Here is an 18015-nt window from a genome sequence, read left to right as displayed (position 1 = left end):
CTGAGTCATATAAAAGAAAGAACAGTACATTTGGAGAAAAACATTCCCAAGCAGCATTTTTTAGCTGATCCACTTGATCATGAAATGAAGCTGTGGTAAATTTCTCGAGTGTCATTCAGGGAAGTCTAGTAAAACCCTACAATAATGAGCCCCAGAGAGAAGATGTTACTATTGGTGCCCATCCTTTTACCTGAACTAGCGAGTGGCTACATTTCTTAACTTTTGCAGGGTCGGCGGAAAAGTACCTGGAGCAAGAGAATGGCAAGCAACTCAGTCTTTTAGGGTCAGGGAAAGAGAAAGACAAGAGGCGCTGGTTTCCCAGTGTTTTCCTGGCCCAGTCTCCCTAGATGAGTGGTACCTGATAGGGTGATTCATTAAATTTTTGCCTCTGCCTTGGAACTTGTAGCTAGAGTTGTATGACCCAGAGTTGTTCCCATCGATAATTATTTCAGAGCAAACAACTCTCACCAGATGGACACTGTCAAATCCAGCCAGGAAGGGATGGATCTGAGTGGGACAGCGAGACCCCTGGAACCTGTAGCTAAGTGGGTGGGCACGCTCACCCCAGGCATTTGTATTAATCTGTTAGTGTTGCAAATCCACGCATGATGCAGTTGACTTCTTCTGAACCATTTATTGCATTACAGCTAATTGCTGGTGACCTTAGGTCAGTGACAATGGTAGTTAGATAGCACCTGGCACATTGTAAGCACGCAATAAATATCTGTTGAGCAAATATACAAGCTGACTGAGGGAGGGGGACTTTATACAAATCAGCGACGATGCCTAGTCATAATTAAAAACTGGAAATCATTCATCTCCTAATAACCAGTTTAGCCAAGGTGGCAGTGTTAATAGGAATGAAGGTCAATAGAAAAACCACATTTTCTATTTACCTGCAGAGGTAAATATTTAAAAACTCTTTTCCATGGTATATTTGCATATAACACCCTTAGGCTGATTCATTATATCTTTTCTCATGGATTGTATCAGAGAGGGAAAAGCTGTCTAGGGAAAGAATGTTGGGTGGGGAGTACAGACATTGAGGAGAGTGAGGCAACCAGGATTGTCACTTGATGCATGGGATTGTCACTTCACTTCTGTGAAGTGAACACAAATAATGAAGATGCCTCGTATGTTGCTTGAGACTCTAGGATGTCATGATTTATTTGACATAGTATTACGTTTTTAGCTTACTGAAATAAGATTTATGTCTAACTCGTCAAAATTTCAAATTCAACTAGTTGGCATGAGAGGGCCTCTTTGCATGTGAACAGGGCACCTGTATTACACATCAGCTACACACAATCACCTCTGTCATGAAGACGTTTCATAAACTGTGGATCAGAAACTTTGCCAGTGTCTGAATTTGCAGTTATTGATAGTGATGCTGCTGATTACCTTCAGCTTCAAACAGGGTTTATGTAACAGTCTCCACCATGACTCTTGATAAGCTTGTTCAGCTTCTTCTTGGCTTGGGTGTTGCTACTGAGCTCTGCATCTCAGGTCTGTTTTTGGAAGGATATTTTTTCCTGTATGTTGAAGAGAGAAAAATCTGCTGCAAAGTGATAGATGGCTGAAGAAATCTAGATTTAGTTAACTTCGTTGTATTTGGAAGAAAAATCTATTCATTCCATCTACTTTGAGATATTTAAAATTTTGTTTAAGGAAAATGTATTTTCAGGACACATGCAAATCATTCCCCTTTTTATGGGAAATGTATACTGATTGTATGTGCAGACATTTTGGTACCTCATGATTCATATCCAGTGAAATTAATAGCCTTCAATGCTGTGGCATATGTTTATGGAGGTATTTTAAGCAATTCTTATATACAATGGAACTTAGAAGTTCTGTTTTTCTTTAAATATCTAAAAATAGCCAAATAATTTTTCTGTAATCTTCTTCTTGAAAGTAATACTGTGGTCAAATGCACTGGTATTTAATGAGGTGCCTGTGCTGTTTTTACTCTTTCGGAAAAGACATTTTTCACTGTGGTAATAGAAGATTCCTAGCTGCGCACATTGCTCTTTGGCATAAAGAGAAAGAGGAATATATTGTGGATACCTAGACTAGTACTGTTGAAAAATACCTTGTATTGATATATATTTTTTCCTCCAAGGAACCTATCACAAAGTGTTGTTTTTTTCCCATAGAATATATATGTAAGTTCCGTGATGACTCCTCAGTTTATCCTTTTCTTACTTTGAGTTAAAATTAGCTGAGAAGGTATATGGGAGTTTATCAGAATATAATTTGACATAGTTCTGCTTAACCAAATGAGTGTGACACATCTATCAGAATTAAATGCTAACCTGCCAACTTAACACAAGGACACCACCATCTCTTACAGAAGCAAGAGGAAAAGAGAAAAACCAGTTTCCTATGAGGTCCTCGTTCAAACATCGACATACATACAAACTTGCCCATTTTTCAGGCATGCTCTAGAGATAGCAAACATGTAGTCCAATCTCTTCTGTATTGCCAGGGTAATTCAGCAATTATTCACATTGATTAATAAAAAGCTCCTGTCATTCAGGATCTTTTGTGTTCAAATAAGACTAAGGTTAACCCCAGCAGTAGCAACAGCAGCAGCAATACTAGTAATAATAGTGGTAATTGTGATGACAACAATAATAATTATGGAAACCACAAGGCATATTATGCTTTATCATGTGCCGCTCATTCTTTTTAGCGCTCTACGTACATTAACTGATGTAATCCGCATAATCCTACGAGGTACAAACCATTATCCCTAGTGTGTGGTCCAGAAAGCTGAGGTGTAGAGGGATTAAATAATGTTCACAGACCAGTAAGGGGCAGAGCTGGGATTGAAACTCCAGCCATTTGGCTTCAGAGTCTGTGCTTTTAATGATTAAAGTCATAGGTATGGCTGTGAAATATTTTATACGAGTGCCAGTATAGTATTTGATTTATATGGAGACTAGAATAGACATATTTTTGTACTTTTTAATTTTTAATATGTATTTGTTTTACTTTATTTGTTTTTAAGTATAGTTGTCATAAAATATATAGTATTTTCAGATGTCCTGTGTGGTGATTTGACATTTATATACCTTATACAACCACCACATTAAATCTAGTAATCACCAGTCACCATGCAAAGTTATCCCACAGTTATTGTCTATACACCTCTTCACCTTTGTCAGCCATCCCCCCAACCCCTTCACTCTGGGGCCATCAATTTGGTCTCTGTTTCTATGAGTCTATTTATTTTTTGTTCATTTGTTCTGTTCTTTAGATTCCACACAGAAGTGAAGTCATGTGGTAGTTTTCTTTCTGTCTGACTGATCTCACTTAGCGTAATACCCTGTAAGTCCCTGGCAAGTTTCACTTTATTGATGAATAATATTCCATTATATACATATATACCACATCTTCTTTATCCATTCATCTATGGATAGACACCAAGGTTGCTTCCATATCTTGGGTATTGTAAATAATGCCACAATGAGCATATGGGTGCATATATCTTTTTGAATTAGAGTTTTTGTTTTCTTTGGATAAATACTGAGAAGTGAAATTGCTGGGTTGCATGGTAGTTCTGTTTTTAATTTTTTGAGGAATCTCTGTAGTGTTTTCCACAGTGGCTGCCCCAATTTACACGCCTACCAACAGTGCAGAAGGGTTCCCTTTTCTCCACATCCTCACCAACACTTGTTATTTGCTGACTTTTTGATAATAGCTATTTTAACAGGTGTGAGTGAGGTTGTATATAATTGTGGTTTTGATTTGCATTTCATGATGACTAGTGATATTGAGCGTCTTTTCATATGTCTGTTAGCTGTCTGTATGTCTTGAGAGAAATCTTTATTTATATTTTCTGCTCATTTGAATGGATTTTTGATTTTTTTCTGTTATTGAGTTGTATGAATTCCTTCTATATTTTTGATATTAACTCCTTATGGACTATATCATCTGCAAATATATCCTCCCATTCAGTAGGTTGTGGTTTTGTTTTGTTGATGGTTTCCTTTGTTGTGCAGAAGCATTTTAGTTTGTGTAGTCCCATGAATTTATTTTTGCTTTTGTTTCCCTTGCTCGAGGATACATATCCAAAAAGATATTACTAAGACTGATGGCAAAAACTTTATTACTTCTGTTTTCTTCTGGGAGTTGTATGGTTTCAGGTCTTACATTTGAGTCTTTAATCCATTTTGAGGTTTTTTTATACTGTGTTTCCCAAAAAATAAGACCTAGCTGGACAATCAGCTGTAATTGTCTTTTGGAGCAAAAATTAATGTAAGACCTGGTATTATATTATATTATATTATACCCAGATTTATGTTATAGTAAACTAAGACCAGGTCTTATATTAATTTTTGCTCCAAAAGACACATTAGAGTTGATTGTCCAGCTAGGTCTTATTTTCGGGGAAACATGGTATATGGTGTAAGAGTGGTCCAGTTTCAGTTTTTGGCTTGTATCTGTCCTTTGTTCCCAACAACACTTACTGAAGAGACTGTCGTTTCTCCATTGTACATAATTGCCTGCTTTGTTGTAGATTAATTGACCATATATGTAAGGGTGTATTTTGGGCTCTCTATTGTGTTCTATTGTTCTATTTGTATGCTTTTGTGCCATATCATACTGTTTCGATTATTATAGTATTGTGATGTAGTTTGAAATTCAGGAATGTGATACCTCCAACTTTGTATCATAAAATGGCTTTGGCTATTAAGTGTCTTTTGTGGTTCAATATAAATTTTAGGATTATTTATTTTTGGTCTTGAAAAAATCCACCAGCTCTTGATTTTTCTTTTTTGTCTTACTCTTTATTTTGTTCATTTCTGTTCTGTTATTCTATCCTTCCTTTTACTTTGTATTTTGTTTTTTCCTGTTCAGCTAGATTTCAGGCAATTTTCAATGATATTTTTTCTGTAGATCAATTGTAATTTTGATGTGGTTGTCAGAGGAGGCAAACACAGCATTGACCTACTCTGCTATCTTGACTGGTTATCCTGAAGTAATTATTGATAGGTATGTATCATTATATTAATTGTTTTGGGGTTGTTTCATTAGTTCTGTCCTCCTTTCTTCTCTTAATTTTTTTCCTTTTGGTTTGCTGGTTTAATTTAGCATTTTGTTTGGCTCCCATTCTGTTTATTTTGGTGTGTTTTTTAATGTTTTTTTGGGTTTGTGGTTACCATGAGGGTCATATGTATCCATCTATTTATATTGTAGCCTAATTTAAGCTGGTAGCGTTTAAATTCAAACACATTGTAAAATACTACATTTTCACTTTCTCCTCTACACTGTGTGTTTGATGCTATATTTTGTTTTTTGTTTTGTGTTCTTCTGCTATTGTAGTTGTAGTTATTTTTCTTCTTTTGTTCTCTAACCTTTATATTAGATTTTTAAGTGGCTGATTCACTGGGTTAATTTTATATTTGCCTTTAACTGTGAGATTTTTGTCTCTCCTGGATATTATTTTTGGTTATGGCCTTTTTGTTTCTGTATAGGAAAGGCCCTTTAACATTTCTTGTAAAGCTGATTTATTGGTGATGAACTCCTTCAGTTTTTGCTTGTCTGGGAAACTATCTGTCCTTCAATTTTGAATGACGACTTTGTTGGATATACTGTTCTAGGTTATAGGTTCCTTTCTTCAGTATTTTAAATATTTCCTGCCACTCCCTTCTGGCCTGTGAAGTTGCCGCTGAGAAATCAGCTGTTTGCCTACTTGTGTTTCCTACTTGTGTATGTGATTTATTGTTTTCCTCTTGCTGTCGACAAGATTGTCTCTTTGTCCTTAACTTTTACCATTTTAGTTAAAATGTGTCTTGGTGGGGGCCTCTTTGGATTCATCTTGTTTGGAACTCTCTGTGCTTTCTGTATCTCAATGTGTGTTTCCTTCCCCTGAACGTTTTCAGCTATTATTTCTTCAAATATACTTTCTGCTTTTTTTCTCTCTCTCTCTTCTCCTTCTGGGATCCCAATAATGAGAATATTATTCCTCTTGTTGCTGTCCCATAGGTCCCTTATATTAATCTTTTTAATAATTTTTTTCATTTTGCTCTTCTGATTTACGATGCCAGTATTTTTTTTTTCATGGTTACTAATCTGTTCTGTATTAACCAGTCTGGTGTTGATTCTTTCTAGTGTATTTTTCATTTCAGTTATTGTATTTATTTCTGATTGGTTTTATGTTTATGATTATATTTTCTAACTGTTTTGAAATGCTCTTTCTGTTCCTCTCTTCTACTCTGATGGTTTTTCAGCATCCTTATGATTTTGTCTTTGAATTCTTTATCAGGAAAATTACTTATCTTCATTTCATTAGAGTTGTTTTTCTGTTTTGCTTTATTCCCCCCCCCCCCCCCCCGTTCTCATTTGGAGCGTATTCTTTTTTTCATTTGAGGCATATTTTGTCTCCTCATTTTATTTGGCTTTTCATGTTTGCTCCCAAGAATTAAATGAAATAGTTATCTCTCCTGATCTTGCAAAAGTGCCCTGTGTAGAATGTGCTTGGAGCTTTGGCAGGCTGTTTGGAGCGAGGATGGGCATGACTGGTACCTGTGGTGCCGCCTTGCGAGAAGGGGCTTGTGCGGGGCCGGGTAGCCTGTTGTGCATGTGTATGGTCGCTCCCAGTTGTTCTAGCTGTCCAGAAAATCAATCCTTCTTAAAAAGAATTTGAATTTGTATTGATTTACATATATGCTCAATATTTAAATAACTGTAGTTATACGTATGAAATTGTATGTGGAGATACTTTTAAGGTTTTTTTTCCATATTCTTACAGATTTTGACAAACACATAAACTATGATGCCACCAAACATGACGTTTTCCCAGTTAAATAAAACCTTATCTGCGTGATCTGTGCTTTAGACACATGAGCTTCTGTGAGCAATAAAAATGAGGGCCATTTGTTTGCATGGCTTATAAATAGTGGTTGGAGGCATACAGCCACTGTGGTTAAACCTCACCAAGTAGCAAGTGATGATACTGTTGATTCAGCCCTGACAGAAAAAGAAACCATCTTTTAAAATATGCTTTAAGTACATACTGTCTAGTCATGCTTAAAAGGTCTGTATAGCAACCTGCTATCCACAGTGTAAATTTGCACACAGAAGTTAACAAGATAGAATAAGAAGAAAGTATGTTGCTTTTTAAATACACAACCGGCATTTGTATAACTAATTAGTGCAACATAAATGAATCTCTTCATGAGTTGTTTCTCCTCTATTTATCATAATAAATGCTTTACCCACAGAATGGGGGAGAAAAATGATTCATGGTAGTTAAATATTTATTGGGCTTCAGCCCCTGGAAGTATGATTAGAAAAATAGATATTTAAATCTGCTACTTATTATATGGTGAGGCTGTAAAAGGAATTCTTAGAATTCCCATTTTGTACAGATGTAATTGTTATGGAGTTAAGACATTGGAATCCTGTTAAATTTTTCCATTGTGCTTGCTTAACCTAACCTCTAAAAAGGTTCTTTTTGTCTGTTAGGTGAAAATTCCTAATAACGGGAAAAGAAGCATTCATTATTCAAATGTTCCTATAGGGGAGTGTATAATGTGATGCCTCTAACTATTTATGCATAGATTAGTAATTGCCATTAAAAGGATTCTTCCTACTGTGTGGGGGCATTGGGAAAATGTATGTGCTATGCGCCAAATATTGTTCGCTACTGTAAACTGATTGGTCTGAAAGGAAAGGGGTATTTTACTTGTGAATCTATTCTACCTTTATTTATGGCAAACATTTATTTTAAAATGAAAAATGTTTCATCATAATCAATGAATATATCAGTGTTGATGGGGTTATATCCTGAATTATAAGTAGTAGAAGTCTAGTTTTTTGTACTGGAGTTACTTTTTCCTGCTGTAGCTGGCAAGAGTGAGTTTTTGTTGATTTGGACAGTTATATTTGTCTTTTAGACTGAAGACAAAGTAATGTCTGAAACACCAAATATCTTATAATAAGACAATTTAGATTTGTTTTGTGCATACATAATAAACATTTGGTACTTTGTAACTTTTAATATAACATCTGTTTTTAATAGAATACATGTATATTCCTATTGCAAGCCTTAAAAATGTATTTACATAGAAAACCACATTAGAATACAAAGCTATAATTAGACAAACATAGGTTTCGGAGAATCTGGATTTATTTTAGATATTAAAAGATTTATTATTTTTTGAAGATGCTTTTCCTATAACTATTTGTAGAACATACCCAATCAATTCAAATAATGAAAAAATAATAGCCTCTATTTTTAAATTTTCTTTCAGCCAAAAAATTGTTTTTATACTTCGAAGTAAATGGCTAAAAAAACCCAACCCTAATTGTTTAATAAAAAGGAAATATAATTAGGTTAATGATCCTTGACCTTGCTAGATTATATTAAGAAAATTATATTTGATTAATGGCACATTGCAATTGCACAAAAATTAGTCATAATGTTGAAGGTTAATTCTTTTGGATTTCATATTCATACGGTGATATTAAGATTATGCTGGGCTGCATATATAAGAAAGGGGGATTGATTTTTAATGACTGATGTACTGTTTATCAAAATCCATAGGCATTTGAAGAAAGGGTGGTTTGGGAAGTTCATTTAAGATTTATTACCTTATTGTGATTATCTATGAAAATTAAAACTCATCCTTGCAAAAGTAAGGAATGGTTTTTGGTCATTTATAGAAACTAAACTATTTGGATCAGAGGGTGAGAGAATGTTTTCTCAATACTGCTAATATGGAGTGGACTAGTTGCTCCAGAGAACCCTGGGAAACGAAAGAGAAGGGAGGGAGCACCAATTACTTTCAGGGTTACACTCCTCTCTGGATCTGATGGGAACAGGGTTTATCCGTTTCAGCAGAGAGTACAGCAGGAAAAGAAGAAGAAGGAAGAGGAAGAAGAGGAGGAGGAGGAGGAGAAGGAGGAAGAAGAAGAAGAAACTGTACCAGGTTGAGCACAGAGATTCTCTAAAGGGCTAATTTATTACAGAACACCCTACGAGAGGCAGGATTAATGGATTGTCACAGTTAGTGCTGTGGGTCATCACGAGTTGAACAGAGCATGTTGGCTGGACTTCGGTGAGGCTGTGTGGAGGAGACGAGACTTAAACTTGGCCTTGAAGGATTTATTTTGTTCAGATATATAGAGAGGATTAAGTGAGGAATTTTGAAAATAACACCATGAGCCAAGATCCCCTTGTATCTTATTTAAAACCATACAAGTAGTTAATCAGTCAGTATTGGAGCGGGCTTCTCCAGCATGCAGGAAGCTCCTATCTGAGAGTTTCAGGAATCTGAGTGTAGACTGTCGATATTCATTTCCCTGAGCTGAATATTTCTCCTTCTCATTCTCCTAGCAAAAGTTTTCAGTTTTTTTTTTGTACCAGACATAAGGGCAATAATTGAATTAAAATAAATGAAACTTGAGGTTGATTTTGATAACCTGGTACTATATAGTGACATGTTCGTTTCTTTACCATGGACAGCAACAGGATTTTTGACTCTCCCCAAGCAAAGGCAAATTTTATTCCTTATCGGACTTATATGGATATAATTATGATAGCTTCTACTTTTCGCTTATGGGAAATGATGCTGGTGACACTAGTCTGATTGTTCACATTGTACCTCACTGTGACCTAAACTGAAAAAAATGGTTCCAATTATTTGAGGACACAAACTTAACCTTTAGCAGAAAAACTAATGTTCATATTTATGTCCCTAGTTTTATTTTTTCAAATGTTTTAAATTTAAACCGAAATATAAATGTATGTTTCTTTTTCAAAGCCATGCTCATAATGGAAGTTTTCTCATATTTCTACTGATTTTTTTGTTAAATGTTAAAATGTGAATTTTTAAAATTACTAAATTTGTAACTTGAAATTCTCTCTGAAGTATTGCTTGAAAAGTTGATTGGAGGTGGGCATTCTAGATTGGAGATGGAGGCAGCTTGGCTTCCCAGCAAAACCACAATTTAACTGGTGAAAGTTATTATCTAAAGTCTCTGGAAATTGTCCTAAAGGCATACAGGAAATGGAGAAACACTTATTCAGGAAAAACTACTAAAACTCTTAAAGAGCAGTGTGGCCTTTAAGCCAGGTCCCACTACATTACCAACACCCCGACTTTGTGTTATGGTAGCTTTACCCCATGCATGTGCGGCCAAGAAGTCAGGGAGCCCTCTCCCTGCAGCTCTGTCTATGGCTATGGTTTTGTTTTAAAAGAGGTAGAATGCTGGCATTTTTAGTTTCCCCAGTCCCTATTGCATAAGCTCTATTCCATAGAGAACCAAGGAAAGAGACATCCCTCCAAGAGAAGACATCCAAGAGAAGAGCCCTCCAGGGATCAGTCAACTTTGGAAGCCAGGAAGACTGTGTACATTGCACATTGAACCAACTGAGGAGCAAGCAGAGCAAGACATGGGACATGAGGAAAGCATTCCCCAGACCTCATATAGACTCATCAAAAATGAGTGGAAGTTTAAGGCACAAGAGCCTTAAACATACTTTTGTCCAAACATTGACTAAACAATAATCTACTTTGACCCAGGGGCAACTCCTAAGCCAGGCTTAAAAATAATATCAGTCATTCCTGGCAGTGTGGAAGCTGTGCATGCCAAGGCTGCACCCTCTTGGGAGCAATTAGAGAAAATCCAAGTTACTAGTTCTTAACTGTGGGAAAAAATTCTGTAAACTCCCTCAAAGGCGTGCCCCCCACCTCACACACAAAATGACTAAGGATAAAGTTTTAGTGGCTAAGGGAGTGAAGCAAAGTATTTGACCAATAAAGGGCTCATTTCCACCCAGAGGTGACTCCTGAGTAGTGAAGCTGAGAGATAAAAGCATGGTGAAAGAATGTGTGCAGGAACATCAGATTGCACACTGCAGCAGTAATTGACTTCACTGAACTAGTCTAGCTGTCACTAGACAAATAAGCAATCAAGAAAAAACAAGCTCTGAGGTCGGGAAGGGGAAATTGTATCCAGAGTTGCTACAATATATTTTTTGAAATATCCAGTTTTCAGCAACCATAAATAAGACATAAAAGAAACAAAAATGTGTGACTCATATACAGGAAAGCAAACACAAAGATTATTCTAAGGGTCTCAGATGTACTTACTGACATATACTTAGATATCTAAATATCACCAAAGAATTAAAGAAAACTATTTCTAAGAAATAAAGGAAGGTCTGATGATGATGTGTCAACAAATCGAGAAGATCAATAAAAAGAAAAATTAGTTTAAAATTCTGGAGTTGAAAATTACAGAACCGAAATGAAAAAGAAATCACTAGGCATTTTCTTATCTGTTTTTTTTTTTTTGACAATTGATTTGTGGTGGCAGAAAAAAGAATCAGCAAACTTGAAGATATTAAATCAATAGAGATTGTATGTATAATAGAGAGAAAAAATTTTGAAAAGTCAGAAATTCAGAAATATATGGCATACCATCAAGTGACCAATATGCATGTGAGTATCAGAAGGTAAGGAGAGACAAAAAGGTACAGAATTATATTTAAAGGTATAATGGCTGAAAATTCTCCAGATTTGATGAAAAACATTAATAAGCTCATCTAAATTCAGTGAATGTCAAGTAGATAAACAGAAGAGATCCACACCTGGTTACGTCTTAGTGGAAATGTTGAAAGCCAACGATAAAGAAAAAAAACCTTGAAAGTAGTAAAAGAAAAATAACTCATCACATCTAAGGAAACTACAGTAATATTAGTAGCAGACTTAGAATTAACAGAGACTAGAAGGCATATTCAAATGTTGAAAGCGAACGTGACCAACCGAACATCTTATATGTAGCAAAACAACTTTTCATAAATGAAAGTAAAAGACATTCTCAGATAAACAAAAACAGAGAAAATTTGTTGCTTTAAGAAATACTAAAGGAAGTTCTTCAGGCTGAAAGTAAATGATATCAGACAGTAATGTGAAATCACGTAAACACAAAAGACAGTACTGATAAACAATTTTATCTACACAAAAGATAATATACCTTCTTTATTATTTTGACTGACTTTAAAAACAATTACGTAAAACAATGTGCACAGTATGCAGCCTATTACATACAGAAATGAAATATATTTGAGAATGACAGAACAAAGGAGACTGGTAGAAACAGCTGTATTAGAGTAAGGGAATTATACAGTATGGTATTTCAGATCTGTAGGAGGAAATGAGAACAAGAAAGGGTAAATAAGAAGGTTAATATAACAAACTATATAAATATATATTTTTCTTCTCTGTAAACTTTTTTGAAAGATGTAAGGTTATATAATTTAATAATTATAACAGTTTATACCATATATAAATGGCATGTACATAGTATGTATAACAGTACTAGCACAAAAAGGTGGGAAATGAGTGGATCTATAGAAGATCAAGTTTTCTATATTTCTGGAATTAAGTCAGTATAAATCCAAAGTAGATTTGGACAAATTAAGGTATGTTGTAAGCCATAGAACAACTACAAAGAAAACTCAAATATGAAATAAAATAAAAACGAATTAAATATTCACTTAATTCATTTAACATCCATTCAGTACAAAAGAAGACAATAAAGAAGGAATAGGGCAACAAAAAAGACATGACATATACTGAAAACAAAATGAAAAATAGCAGATGTAAATTCAACCATCTCAATAATAACACTAAATATAAATGGATTAAATTTATTTCAATAAATGAATTTCAGTAAATCCATTCAAAAGGCCAACATTGTCAAATTGGATTTAAAAAATCTAAGTATATATTGTCTTACAAGAGATGCACTTTAGATTCAAAGATATAAATAGGTTGAAAGTAAAAAGATAGAACACCTTAAACAACCATAAAATAATGGAGGAGCTATATAGACATCAGACAAAATAGACTTAAAAAGTGTTACTAAAGAGAAATATACCATAATAATAAGAGAGTCAATCTAGCAGGTAGATATAACAATTATAAACATATATTCACCTAACAAGTATCCCAAAGTTCATGAAGGAAAAACTGACAGAATTAAAGGGAGAAATCAATAATATCTGGACACTTCAATGCCTATTTTCAAAAATGGATAGAACAGTTAATCAGAAGATCAGCAAGGAAATAAATGACTTGAACAACAGTGTAAACAATCTCGATCTAATAGGCATCCATGGAACACTGCACCCAACAGCAGCAGAATATGCATAGTTCTCAAGCATGCATAGACTATTCTCTAGGATGGACCATATGCTAGGCCACAAAACAAGTCTTAATAAATTTGAGGAGATGGAGACCTTAATGAATTTAAAACTGTTGAAAAACCAAGTATGTTTTCTGATCGTAATGGAGTTAAATTAAAAATCAATAACAAAGAAATGTGGGGACTTTGCAGGTATGTATACATTGAATAGCACATTCCTAAATAACATAACAGTAGCTCACAGAAAAAAATCACAAGAAAAATTAGAAAATACTTTGAAATGCATGTAAATGAAATCAACATTCTTTACCTTATGGTATACAATTAAATCAGTGCTCAGAAATTTATAGCTGTCAATACCTATATTGAATATAGGTATTGTCAATACCTATATTGAAAATGTTTTTAAATTAGAAATCAATAATCTCCCACCATAACAACTAAAAAAGAAGAGCAAACTAAACCCAACGCAAGTAGAAAGAAGGAAGTAGTAAATGCTAGAGTGGATGTAAATGAAATAGAGTGTAGAAAAGCAATAGAGAAAAATGAATGAAACCAAAAGTTGGTTCTCTGAGATTAGCAAACTGACAAACCTTTAGACAGACTGACCAAGAAAACAAAAGGAAGATTTAAATTACTAAAATCAGCAGTGGAAGAAGGGACATCATTACTGACCTTATAGAAATGGAAAGGGATAAAGGGAATACTACGAACAACTGTATAGCAACACATTGGATGACTTAGATGAAATGGACAGATTCTTAGAAAAACTGACTCAAAAGACATAGAATGCATAGAAGAAAACATAGGTCCTAAACTTCTGGACCATGGGTTCAAAGAGCATTTTATGAATTTGACTCCAAAGGCAAGGGAAGTAAAAGCTGAAATAAACGAATGGGACTATATGAAACTTAAAAGCTTCTGCACAGCAAAAGAAACCATCAACAAAATAAAGAGACAACCAACTGAATGGGAGAAGATTTTTGCAATCAGGGCCTCTGATAAGGGGCTAATATCCAAAATATACAGGCAACTCATGCAACTCAACAACAACAAAAAAACAAACAACCCAATTGAAAAATGAGCAGACGTCCTGAAGAGACATTTCTCCAAAGAGGACATACAAATGGCAAATAGACATATGAAAGAATGTTCAACATCACTAATCATCAGAGAAATGCAAATAAAAACCACAATGAGATATCACCTCACCCCAGTCAGAATGGCTATCATCAACAAGACAAATAGCAACAAGTGTTGGAGAGGCTGTGGAGAAAAAGGAACCCTCATACACTGTTGGTGGGAATGCAGACTGGTGCAGCCATTATGGAAGGCAGTGTGGAGGTTCCTCAAAAAATTATGAATAGAATTACCATATGACCCAGCAATCTCTCTCCTGGGTATCTACCCAAAAAATCTGAAAACATTTCTGCATAAATACACGTGTGCTCCAATGTTCATTGCAGCTTTGTTTACAGTGGCAAAACATGGAAACAACCAAAATGTCCTTCGATAGATGAATGGATAAAGAAGTGGTGGTATATGTACACAAAGGAATACTATTAAGCGGTAAGAAAAGATGATAATAGGAACATTTGTGACAACATGGATGGATCTTGAGAGTATAATGCTAAGCAAAATAAGTCAGACAGAAAAAGCAGAGAACCATATGATTTCACTGATATGTGGTATATAAACCAAAAATAACAAAAGAACAAGACAAACAAATGAGAAACAAAAACTCATAGACACAGACAATAGTTTAGTGGTTACCAGAGGGCAAGGGGGGTGGGGGGAGGGAGATGAGGGTAAGGGGGATCAAATATATGGTGATGGAGGGAGAACTGACTGGGTGATGAACACACAATGGGATTTATAGATGATGTAATACAGAATTGTACACCTGAAATCTATGTAATTTTACTAACAATTGTCACCCCAATAAATTAAAAAAAGAAAAGAAACAGAGATAGAATGAAGCTGATGTAGAATAATATTGAATGTCAACTATAATTATATATATAACAGTGTATATGTATATATATATATATATATATATATATATATATATATATATATATATTCACAGGATGTAAAGTACAACACAGGAAGTATAGTCAATGGTATTGTAATAGCTATATATGATGTCAGAGGGGTAGTAGGCTGTGGGAGGGTTATCATTTCGTAAGGGTTTTGTATACCTGAAACTAATATAAAAAATAAAATTTAAAAACGAAGAGATAGAAAATCTAAATAGGTTTATAAAAAGTAAAAAGTAAAGATACTTCATTAGTAAAAATTCCAACCAACCAACCAACCAAACAAACAAAAAAATCTACCCACAATGAAAAGCCCAGTCCCAGATGCTTCACTGGAGAATTCTACCAATCATTTAGAGAAGAATTACCACTGATTACCACAGACTTTTCAAAATACAGAATAGGAACACATTCCATCTCATTCTATGAAGCTATCTTGTTATCAAAACCTGACAAATTCATCACTAGAAAAGAAAGCTACAGAGTAATTTGCTTGATGAATATGGACACAAATCCTCACCAAATAGTATCAAAGTGAACCCAGCAGCATATACAAAGGATTATACAACATGGACAATGGGAATGTAATGTTTTACATATGAAAAGCAATTAATGTAATACACAAATAAAGGACAAAGTCATATCAATGTCTCAATAGACGGAGAAAGAACATTTGACAAAATCCCACACCCTTTCCTGATATAAACGCCCAACAAGCTGGGAATAGAAGGGAACTTCCTCAACCTGATAGAGAGCATCTGTGAAAAACCTAAAGCTCACAACAAAAACGAAAGGCTTTTCCCTTAAGGTCAGGAAAAAGACAAGGATGCCTTTTCTCACCACTTCTTTTTAACAATGTGCTGGAAGTTCTAGTCGGGGCAATTAAGCAGGAAAGAATAAATAAAGGGCATCTAGATTAGAATGGAGGAGTCTCTTTGCAGATGACATGATCTTGTATATGTAGTAAAATTCTAGACACTAGAATTAACATTGTGAAAATGTAATTAGGAAAACAATTCCCTTTACAGTAGCATCAGAAAAACAAAATACTTGGGTAGAAATGTAGCAAAAGAAGTGCAGGACTTACCACTGAACACTAGAAGAAGTTGAAGGAAGTTAAGGAAGATCTAAATAAAGCTAATAACATGCCACACTCGTAGATCAGAAGACTTAATATTAAGGTGTCAATACTGACCAAATTGTCCTATAGATTCAATGGTGATATCTAGCAACATCCCAACTACTTACTTTTTCCCCAGAATGGATCTTGAAAATTCACATGAAAATACAAGGGGCCCAGAATCATGAAAATAATCATGAGAAAGAATAAAGTTGGAGTATTCACACGTCCAGATTTCAAAGTTATTACAAAAATGCAATAATTAAGCTAATGTGGTACTGGCATATGGATAGACATATTGGTCAATGGAATAGGATTAATAGTTTGAAATAAATGCAAACATTTATGGTGTATTGATTTTTGACAGTGGTGCCCAGACGTTCTAAGGGCAAACGAAAAGTCTTTTCAACAAATGATGCTGAGACAACTAGATATCCAAATGGGGAAAAAAAAAAAAAAAAAAATATATATATATATATATATATATATATATATATATATATATATATATATATATACCTCTAAATCATACCATGAACAAAAGTTAACATGGTACGGATGATAGACTTAAATCTAAGAGCTAAAATGATAAAATCCCTCAGAAAACATAAGAATAAACCTTCATGACCATGGGTTAGGCAGTGGTTTCTTAGATATGACTCGAAAAGCACATATGAAAGAATGATGAAAGAAAAGAAAAATAGATAAGTTGGATGTCATGAAGATAAACAATATTTTCATTGCAAACAATGTTATCAAGAAAATTAAAAAGACCCACAAAATGGGAGACGATATATAGAAATCATATACCTGATTAGAGGGTAATATTCTGAATATATAATGAACTCTTAAACTCAATGACAACAAAGCAGTCTGATTGGAAAATGGGCAAAGGACATAAATAGACATTTCTCCCAAGGAGATATACCACTGACCAACAAGTACCTGAAACATCATTCACATTAGGGAAATGAAAATCAAAACCACAGTGTAACACCATTTCACATGTTCTAGGATGCCTATCATCAAAAAGAAAGATACTGGTAAGTGTGATGAGGGTGTGGAGAAATAGGAGCTAGGCACTGCTGGTGGGAATGAAAACATGGTGCAGGCATTTGGATTTCGCTCGGAATTCGAAGTCTTCATCTACTTATTCGTGTATTTACCAGTAAAAACTGTTTTTCCTTAAGATAACGCAAATATTTTTTCTGGTAGTTCTAGTCACCCATAGAATAATCATGATGTCAGCCTATAATTTTCTGGATAAATATTTTTTCAAGCTTAAAAACTTTTAAGATAAACTGTTTCCCACCCTAAAAATACAGTCAAAAGTGGAAGCTATTTTTAACTTACAGAACAATATAGTTTTATAGGAAAGGGTCCATTAACCTCTGAAGGAGAAATTTATATCTTTTCTCTTTGCTTTTGATGAAGAAACTAAAAATATATGGACTGTGATTTTTCTCTTTCGGAGCTGAGCCCTGGGAATAGAACTAAAACCCCTTTAGAAAACCCACTAGATTTCAAGTGAGTGCTCTTAGAGTGACCAGAATCCTCCAGAGAGTAGATTTGCAGTGTTTATGAAGCTTATGTCTGCTATTGGTTTAATTTTGACTATAAACTGGTTTGTTGCCTATTTCAGTGAAAGCTTCAAGGAATTTTTTTTTTCTCAAGTTCTCAGATATGAAA

The 18015-nt window shown here is 34.5% G+C and overlaps 1 protein-coding gene across 1 annotated transcript in view; it reads left to right on the top strand.

The window, feature by feature from the left end:
* Window positions 1–18015, top strand: part of FMN2 (formin 2) — a 331841-nt gene that overhangs the window by 120340 nt on the left and 193486 nt on the right. The gene's annotated exons all lie outside the window — the stretch shown is intronic.

This window comes from Rhinolophus hipposideros (genome assembly GCF_964194185.1).
Source record: "Rhinolophus hipposideros genome assembly, chromosome: 26".
Classification (NCBI taxonomy): Eukaryota; Metazoa; Chordata; class Mammalia; order Chiroptera; family Rhinolophidae; genus Rhinolophus; species Rhinolophus hipposideros.
Note: the sequence above shows the minus strand (reverse complement) of the source record. Positions and strands in the feature narration are given on the sequence as shown.